Raw genomic sequence first — 9,737 nt, forward strand, 5'->3', positions numbered from 1 at the left:
CACACACACACACACACACCACAGACAATGGATTAAATTAATAAATGTTACAAAATTACAAAATAACATCCTGTGTTGAAAGTTCATTCCTTGCAGTCTGTGTGTAGCTGTGGACGCATGCATGCATGCATGCATGCATGTATTCAAGTTGACGGGCTCTTGAAAGAAAAGTTTTACTAAAGTGATTATCCTAACTCTATGGACTATTCTTTATAGGGAAAACAAATTAACAATCAGTTCAGATACTATCTCTGAAATAAAACTATATATAAAACATTATGTTACAGTTGGACATAGTGCAGTATGTATGTACTAAATGAAGCTTCATATTCTCAATGGGGAAGATTTCAGGTGTGTGTGTGTGTGTGTGTGTGTGTGTGTGTGTGCTAGTGTACGCATGTGTGTGCACGCACGCACACACATACTCACACACACACACACAAAGAAAGACTGCACCCTTAGTCTAAGATTCTGTCCATTTGATGCTTATCTCCTCGTTGAATCCCACTGCTTACGACAGTGGGCACGAAGTGATTCTGAATAAATAGTTCAGAGTTAATAGATGACTTTTCAGAAGGACATTGTAAGGCTGGAACCTGAAGGCTAACATGGAAGGGACAGAAAATCCTGGAAGGCAGGACACTTGTATAGGAATAATTCATGTATTATTATGTTTGATAAGAATGGTTCATTCTACGTGCTCAGCATATGCGATTCAGGCTGGTGTGGTGGAAGACACCTGTAATCAAAACGCTCACGGAGCTGTAGAAAAGGGTTTCATATGTTTGATACCAACTATACTGCACAGAGAGACACTTTCTCAGAAACAAACACAAAATCCAAAACACAAAGATAAAAAAAAGAGGTGAGGAAAAAGTATGTCCTGATGTCCTAGGTACTGATTTGCATTTTGTTTATCCTTACTGGGACTTTTATGTTTTAAAAGGGGTTTAGATGTGCTAATTTGTAATCCGTGACTGGGGTATTCCGTGGTCCTAAGGTAGAACTTGCTGTTGCTATTTTGTGGAATGGTCCTGATGTCTGATTTCAGGCTAAACCCTGGTGTTTCTACCCAGAGACCTGGGCTGCACTCCACAGAAGTGTCCTTCTGGAAGAGGGCAGCAGTTAGGGTGAGATTTGTTGTGCTTCGAATAAGAGAGTGAGGTGCTCAGCCCTAATTGGGACATCTTTCTTGGTCCCTCCCTCAGCAAACCTCAGGGAACATCAGGAAAGAGCAGACAGAGAGTAGAGAATTCAAGAGCAAGGCGGTGAGGATGAGCACTGGGAAATGCAAACCTCTGCACTTAACTCGGCTGTGGCGCTCATTTTCTCCGCACCAGTGGTAGTTACCCGTGTCTGACCTGTACACAATCCATCCTCGAAAAATCCAGCATGGATGACACAACACTCTAGTAAGTGGGACAACAAAGAATGCAGAAGGTGCCAAAAGGAAAAAAAAAAAAGTCCCTTGTGGTTTAGGAATAACTTAAACGAACACGTTCAGGAACTTTAAAGTCAGGTCCTAAGTTAAATAGTACACGTTCACATTCCGCTACCACACATTGTAAATACTAGGCTGAAGAGAAAAGATGAAGAAAGAAACGAAGGCATTGCCCTTGATCATGTGATGTAGACGGAATGCCACTGTAGCTTGAACGACTTTGCTCCAGGAGCTTATGAATACAATCACCAAAACACCTGTATCTGAAATAGTCTTCTTTTTTAAAGACTCACATTTGAGAACAGCAGTACTTTCTTTTTATCACTGGTTTACTTATTTATCATAAGTTTATTTACCTATTAGAAGTTTCTTCTATAACTTACTTGAAATCAGTATCAAAACTCTTTATGGGAGTCAATTTCAATGTGATAGGATCTGTGGCACTGAAGAAGAACCAGACAGCTCACATTTACACACGTGCAAAGGTAAGTGTTCAAATTGAAATCAGACACCAGCTTTCTTAATGTCAGATGGCGAGATATCACAACTCTCCTGAAGCTGTTCTTCCCTGTTCCAAAGATACCTACAAAAATGACTGTGCTGCTTCTATAATGGGAATCGAATATGGCTTCTGGAGAAAAAAAATCAAAAATCAAAACACGAGAGAATGCAGTGAAGGAAATGGAAGGAGGAAAAGGTTCAGGCAGGCAATCGGCTGAAGGCAGGAATGAGGCTGAACCCAACAGACTGACGCCAGTCAGTGAGAGCCAAGACTAATGCAAGTAGATACGTTGTTCCAAATCTGACATAGATTCAAGAGACAGTCACAGAAAGTCAGAGAGCTACATCCTGCTACAAACAGGGCTTGCTAGGAATCAACTGAGTAGAACTAACCACCAAGTACATGCTGGCTCCCTTTCAGGAACTATATAGTCAGAGGTCGACTAGATCCGAACTTAAACAGATACTATTTTGGAAATCATCAGGGACACTGTTTTCTCTCAGCCTGCCTTTCTTAAAGAAGCCTCCCTGCCTCCTCCAGGGTGCAAATAAGCTGCATTCCCTACACTTTTCACCTCCCTTGCTTCAGTATCTCGATTTCTTCTGGCTTGACTTCCTTGCGTCTGTCCATGACTCGCTTTTCAATGTTGGGCACAGTGCCTCATAGCGGATACATGAAAACAAAAGGTTTGTGGGAAACATACAAGAATGGAGCCTAAACAGTGGTGCCGTTGAAGAATAGTGAGTTCTGTCAGTAGCCTCGGCATCGTTCCTCAGGTACATCGTTGTTCCAGGAGGAGGCACAGGTCACGTTAATGCTTGGCAGAGGCTTGCTTCCCCCTCATTAAGCATAGCAATGCACAAACTGTGTGAGCCCCGCGAAAATTAAGCAAGTTATTTTCGAATGTTAGCAATCTGTATTTGAGAGGTACATTTTCCCTCAGTCGTTTCTTTGATTTATTACCTCGTGCCACAGAAACCAGGAACGGTACTTTTTCATTTTCGGTTTTAATCTATTTCTCTAGACAGCTTTGTTAGGAAAAAATGGAGCCCCAGGGCTGTTTTCTTCCACAGTTCAGAATGTCAGAAGGTTCAAGAATTTCCTGCGTGTGTAGCAAACAATTTTCTGTTGCAAAGGGCGGGAGTCCTGGCCTGTAATATCCTTGACTGCGATCTCTTTGGTAAAGATAATTCTACCCCTCGTCTGCTGACTCACATCACGCTGTGAAGGATGGACATTCCCAGGCTGCTAGTCATCAGCATCATCATGGCCATTGACCGTGCATTACGGCTGGTCAACGTGCTAAGCCATCGACATGCATTATCTGCTCAGGGCTCTGATGGGGGAGGGGAAAATCATTTAGTTACCCCTGAGTGTATGATTTATGAATCCTCTCTACAACTCTCCCCCCACAGGGAGGCCAACATGTAAATAATGAACTGTAGTCTGCAGATGTAATGAGAGGCGCAGGAGCTACACACCCGACACTGGGGTGCACAGAGGAGGGCGTCTGCTCCCTGGGGAACACAGCACACTCCTGGCAGAAAGGATGGCCAGACTGAGTCTTGGAAGATGACAGAGGAGCTGCCATGTGGTCTGGAGAAGAGGGAAGGAGGAGCGAAGGAAAATTACATGGGAAGAATTAGTGAGAACTAGGAATGGATCAAGGCTCTTGCCTGACTTGGGCATGGAGTAAAATAGGAGAGAAGGCCATTTTTATGGCTGATATTAAATCTGCAATATTCTCATGTTTAAAATAACTGCTGAGGGGCTATGGAGAAAGCATGGAGGAGGCCTTCTGTTTGGCCACCGCTGAAAAACATTTCATATCAGCACTGAGATTTGTCTCATTTTCTTTCTTTCTTCCTTCCTTCCTTCCTTCCTTCCTTCCTTCCTTTCTTTCTTCCTTTCTTTCTTTCTTGAGACAGGGTCTCACTTTTTAGCACAGGCTGGCCTGGAAATTACTATGAAACCTAAGCTGACCTCAAATTTGCAGTAATCCTCCTACTTCACCCTTACAAATGCTGAGATTACAGAGGTATGCCACTATGCCCGGCTAGGACACATTTCTCATTTACAGTACTGGGAATATTTACATTTGCTTGTGTGTGACTCATCACAGTGATGCTCTGGGCACTCTCACACAGGTTCTACCATTGCCCAGATATTTCACCAAACAGATTCATGGGGAAGTTACATCCTATTATTCAAATAAGGAAATTCAACGTTTTTTTTTTCTATTTGCCAACATTACACAGTTCATATATCTGTGAGCCACCCATTGACTCAATCTGTTTCTTGACAGCTAACTGTTTCCGACAGTTAGGAAATGACTGCACATCACGCTCAATTACTACATTCAGAGGCCTAAAGGGCCTGATGGTTTAAAGCAGTTCATTTGAAGATTCTTCTATGTGTGGTAATTATAACCTCTCAGTTAATATTTTATTATGTAAAATAAGGTACAGAGAAGGGTGTCCATTACTCCTATAACTAGTATACAGAGACTAGCTATGCTATCCAAATGATCACAAGAGTTGAGGCAACAAGACAGGTTCAGATGCTGGAGTCTAGGGATGTGGTTCATAGATGTCTCGCAATATTAAATTGGTGTGTTCAAACTAAGTCTGATAAAATACAACAAGTAGTAGCATACAATGATCATAATATCCCATTTTATCTGTTCAGATGGAGTAACAAGAGACTGGGTGGATATAAATAAAATGGAAATTCTGCCCAGAGCAATGGAGCAAGGATTGTATCCAAAGCATTTGATTGGAGAGTCTCAGATATGCAAAATATCTCTTAGAGAACATCACTGAAAGTTTTACTGAGCAACAAAGGTACAAATGTTCCAAATTAATGCCAGATTGACCACTATTAAGGTATTGAATACTTCATAGCTGCTGTGGTCGTTATTTGAATGTAATTGGTCCCCTTAAACTCGTACTGAGTGACACTATTAGGAGCTGTGACTTTGTTGGAGTCAAATGACCTCGTTGGAAGAAGTGCATCACTGTGGAGGTGAAATTTAAGCTTTCATATATGCTCAATATACCACCCACTAAGACACACTTTCCTGTTGTCTAAAAGATGTAGGTCACTTTGCCAGCACCATGCCTATCTGAACGCTACCATGTTACACCATGATGATAACAGACTGAACCTCTGAACTGTAAGAGAGCCTCTCCAATTAAATCTTTCCTTTATAAGAGTTACCATGGTCATGGTGTCTTTCCACAGCAATCGAAACTTAACTAAGATAAAAGTTGGCGCCAGGAATGGGGTACTTCTGTGATAGGCCTAATCATGGTTTTGTTTGGAGCAATATGGTCTTTGGTACATTGCGTTGGTGTTAGAAAAGCAGTGGAATGTTTAAGTGCTGCTTAATGGGCCATATTAGTAGGAACATGGAAGACAGTAATGCTGAATATGACTTGTTGAACTGCGGATGCCTGGATCAAGAGGTTTCTGAGAGAAGAATTTTAGCATGTTGCCTTAAACTTGTTCTTGTGCTATTTTGGTGAAGAATATCGCTGCTTTTTGCCATTGTTTGAAGAGTCTGCCTGAGGCTAAAGTGAAGAGTTTTGTATTCATTCCCTTGGCAGAGGAAAGCTCAGGACAGTCTAGTATACACTAAAAGTGGTATTAGTTGTAACTTTAATGAAAAGTTATAATGGAAAGGAGCAATCTGAGCAGCGTAAATTACAAGATGTAATTTTTTTTTTTGGTTTTGTCAAATGTTTTATTGAGTGTGGACATCTGGAGTACTGTAAAACATGCATTATCTGTAGATTCAAAAAGGATTGTCTTCACTGTCAAATGTGTCAGGCTTGGCATACATGATGGAGATTAATGAAGTATCAGGAGAGTAATATGGTTCTTGAAAAGCTTCTACAGTTTTAAGTAGGGTCTTACTCATGTGAGAAGCAAAACTATTTACGCTTAGCAATTCACATTTCATTGAGGGTATACGGTATCTTATAATTTAAAAACAAATAAGAATAATTTGTTTGTAGAAGATTCCCACTCCTAACTTTGTCTCTTTAGATTTCAGAAACTTTAATTTACAAAACAAAATCCCCAAGCCCAGTATATGTATTTTAGAAGTTGTATGTTTATCTGAACAATAACTAAAATTTATTTCTTTTTCGGTTGCTGAGGTGTATTAAATTTGAAAAAGATAATATCTCTATCTTCAACAATATAATTTCTGCCTTGTTGCCTGTATTTTCCAGCAGCCTTGACTGCGTTCTCAGACCCCTCCTCCTTAAAGTCCTCATACTTCATTACTTCAGCCATAATAAAGCCCTTTTCAAAATCTGTGTGAATTTTTCCTGCAGCCTGAGGAGCCTTCGTTCCTTTCCTGATGGTCCACACACGGACTTCGTCTGGGCCTGCAGTGAAAAAGTATTCTAGCTGGAGTGCTGCAAACCCAGCCTTAATGATCTTTGGCAGAGTGCTTTGTGTCATGTTCACCTCCAGATACTTCTGTCTCTCCTCGGCACTCAATTCTTGCAACTTGAGTTCCAAGGCTCCACTGAAAGGAATGACCAAGGCACCTGGGTCAGACTTGTCCACCCAGTCTTTAATTTTTATCAACCATTTGTTTTTCTTTCTTATATAGTCTTTTTCGGAAAGACTAACCAAGTAGACCATTGGCTTTGAGGTCAAAAATAAGTGCTTATTCAACACTTCAATCTCCTTGTCATTCCAATCATGATAGAAGCGTACAGGCTTCTTTTGATCTATAACCCAGGATCTGACTTTGCACATTATATCATATTCAGGCTTTAGTTTCTTATCTCCTCCTCGCACAGCCACCTTCTCTAGTTTATCTATAATGGGCCCAATCATTTCCTCATCTTTCAGCTGAAGCTCTTCATGAATTATTTCTATATCTCGAATGGGATCTACACTTCCTTCAACATGCGTGATATCATCATCTTAAAAAGCACGTGTTAGATCAAAGATCCCATCATAGGCACTAATATGAGATAGAAAGTCATTCCCCAAGCCCTGCCCATTGTGAGCTCTTTTCACAAGGCCAGCAATATCCACTACATTTAGGAAAGCAGGAATCTTGCTTGCTGGCTTGTGATACTGGCAGAGGAAGTCAAACCTCTCATCCTGCACAGGCACCCTGCTCTCATTAGGATCGATAGTTCAGAAGGGGAAGTTCTCTGCGGAAGCTGGACTATTGGTTAGTACATTGAAGAAGGTGGACTTCCCAACATTTGGCAATCCAAAAATACCAATTTTCAGTGAGGTGCCAAATCGTCCAATGATTGGGGGTGGTTTAATTCCATCTCCTCCCTTTTTCGGGGGCATCGTGCAATGGGTTGATGATCACGCCGGGTACTGGGCTGCAAAACCAGTGTAGCTGGCAACTGGAGATGGGGAGGAAGGTGGAGAGAGCGCAGGCCTGGCCCTACGCCGAGCTGCCACAAGATGTAAAATTTAAGAAAATAATGAATACCAAAAAGTGAGGTGGAGCTAAATCCTCTGTTCAAGGAGATAAACAGAAAGAGAAATGGAATAAAGGCAGTGGTGGCCTTAGGGCAAGATCCTATCCAGCTAAATTTCCCATTTGTGAAAAGGAATTAAAGAAAGTCTTAAAGCCCAGGGTGGTCGAACACACCTTCAATCCCAGCACTCAAGAAAGAAGAGGTTTGCGGATCTCCTAGTTTGAGGCCAGTCTGATCTAGAGTTCCAGTTTCAGGACAGTCAAGCTTAGGCAATGAAGGACAGAAAACTAGTGAAGACGTAATTGACCATTTCCAGCCCCAGTAAACAACAGAACTTGGCCGTTTGGGCCACATGGTTCTGGAGTTAAGGATAGTAAAAAGGGACTATGGAATTTGACCCAAGATGAAGCAAAATCACTGAGACCAGGCCTGTGTTGGGGTTGTCCCTGAAGGGAGGCCTAGTAGAGAAGGCACTGGGTGAAGCTGTGAAGTTGAAGCCTGGGTTGCCTTGGAGATCCCAAGATGTTAGAGAGGCCAGAGTTATGGGACACCTGCCAAAGAAAGCTGCTAACGGAGTGGAATCAGCCCAAGAGAAAGAAGTGTGTTGTAGTCAACAAAGCTGAACAGAGTTGGAAATCTAACGAGTGTTTTGACATCAAACATGGAGATGCATATTTCAAAGTTTGCCCAGCTGATTTTCAGTTTTGCTTTGGTCCAGTATTTCCTCACTATGCTCCCTTCCCTATGTTCTGGACTGGTGATGTATACCATGTATCATTATATGTTGAAAGTATGTGATCCCTTTTTTGATTTTAATTTTATAGAGGCATTAGAGTTAGATTCCATGGATCTCAGAAGCAGTTTTGTACTTTTAAACAATGTTGAGACTGTGATAGACTATGGGAACTTTTGAAGTTGGACTAAATGTATTTTTGTATTATTATAATGTTATGAGATTATGGAGGCCAGGGAGTAGAATGTGATGGTTTGAATGTAATTGGCCCCCACAAGCTCATAGGGAGTGGTACTATTAGGAGCTGTGGCTTTCCTGGAATAGGTATGTTCTTGTTGGAGGAAGTGTCTCATTGTAGAGGTAGACTTTGACGTCTCATACATACTCAAGACACTGCTCAGTGAAACACACCACTTTCTGTTGCCTGCAAGATATAAGTCATTTGGCTACTTCTCCAGCACCACTATCTTCCAGCCTGTCTGCATGCCACCGTGGTGTACCATGATGGTAATGGGCTGAACCTGTGAACTGTAAGTAACTTTAAATGTTTTTCTTTGTAAGAATTGCCTTGGTCATGGTGTCTCTTCACAGCAACAATAACTAAGACAACTGCCGAGCACTGTTCTTGGCATAAAAGGGCCAGGAAGGGTCAGAAAGCAATCATTAATCATCAATAATACTTCTTTGGCTTATGGAACTACCATTAGAGAACACACAATAAGCCAACATACATACGTGCTACATACAAGTATATGCATGTAGTGCTGCAGTATCATAACATGTTAGGGAAAAAAGCACAGAGGAAGAAGTAGAATAGGGACTGGTTGAGAAGAGAAAGGAAACAGTAAATAATGTTGATGAGGGGAGGGGAAGAGGGATTCTAACCTGGAGGAAATAAGAGGATTTTATGTACATGTATGAAGTTATTATGCATTCTAGTGATTCTAGTGTATGATATGTAGTATAGTGAATACATGTTAATTTTTTTAACCAAAGAGATTTATGTAGGGCAGAGAGTGAATTATGCTACTAGGATATATTTGAAGCTGCATGAGAGTGGGTAGGCCATGTGGGTGCCTAAGGAAGAAGCTAGTATAAGACTCTAGAGTAGGTTGAAGTATCCAAGTCCTAGAACTCCAGGAAACCAGGAGGCTGGAGTGAGGGAGGGAGCCAGGAAAGCAGCCAAGCTGAGGGCTGGCGTTAATGGAAGAGCAGCATGTATAGATCATGCTGTGCCTTTTAGACTTCTTTTAATTGGTTCTAGCTTCTACCCAAAGAAACTGGTGATACCCTGGGGACGTTAGGAGAGGTTTTCTGATCTGACTGGGTCCTTAGCACTTTACTCTGCCTGTTCTAGTTAGAATAGAAGAAAAAAAAAACAGCATGAGGGTGGAAGCAAGGAGCTGGGCTCAGAGGTTTCTGCAAGAATTCAGCACAGAGTGCTTTCCAGAGTGGTTGCACAAGTTTGCATTCCCACCAACAATGGATGAGTGTACCCCTTTCTCCATACCCTCTCCAGCAAAGGCTATCATTGGTGTTTTTCATTTTAGCCATTCTGACAGGTGTAAGATGGTATCTTAAAGTTGTCTTGAT

The 9,737-nt window shown here is 41.6% G+C and overlaps 1 protein-coding gene and 1 pseudogene across 2 annotated transcripts in view; both read right to left on the reverse strand.

Moving 5' to 3' along the window:
- Positions 1-7,839, reverse strand: part of Jakmip2 (janus kinase and microtubule interacting protein 2) — a 72,971-nt gene extending 65,132 nt beyond the window's left edge. For both annotated transcript variants that reach the window (XM_013349550.2, XM_013349549.2), the window contains exons 1-2: positions 7,830-7,839; positions 5,059-5,063 (exon numbers count right to left, since the gene is read on the reverse strand). The gene's annotated coding sequence lies outside the window, so the exon portion shown is untranslated. The remainder of the gene's footprint in view (positions 1-5,058; positions 5,064-7,829) is intronic.
- LOC101991004 lies at positions 6,069-7,320 on the reverse strand (annotated as a pseudogene).
- Positions 7,840-9,737: the final 1,898 nt, after the last annotated feature.

The sequence above is a fragment of the Microtus ochrogaster genome, chromosome 18 (assembly GCF_000317375.1).
Source record: "Microtus ochrogaster isolate Prairie Vole_2 chromosome 18, MicOch1.0, whole genome shotgun sequence".
NCBI classification, from domain to species: domain Eukaryota; kingdom Metazoa; phylum Chordata; class Mammalia; order Rodentia; family Cricetidae; genus Microtus; species Microtus ochrogaster.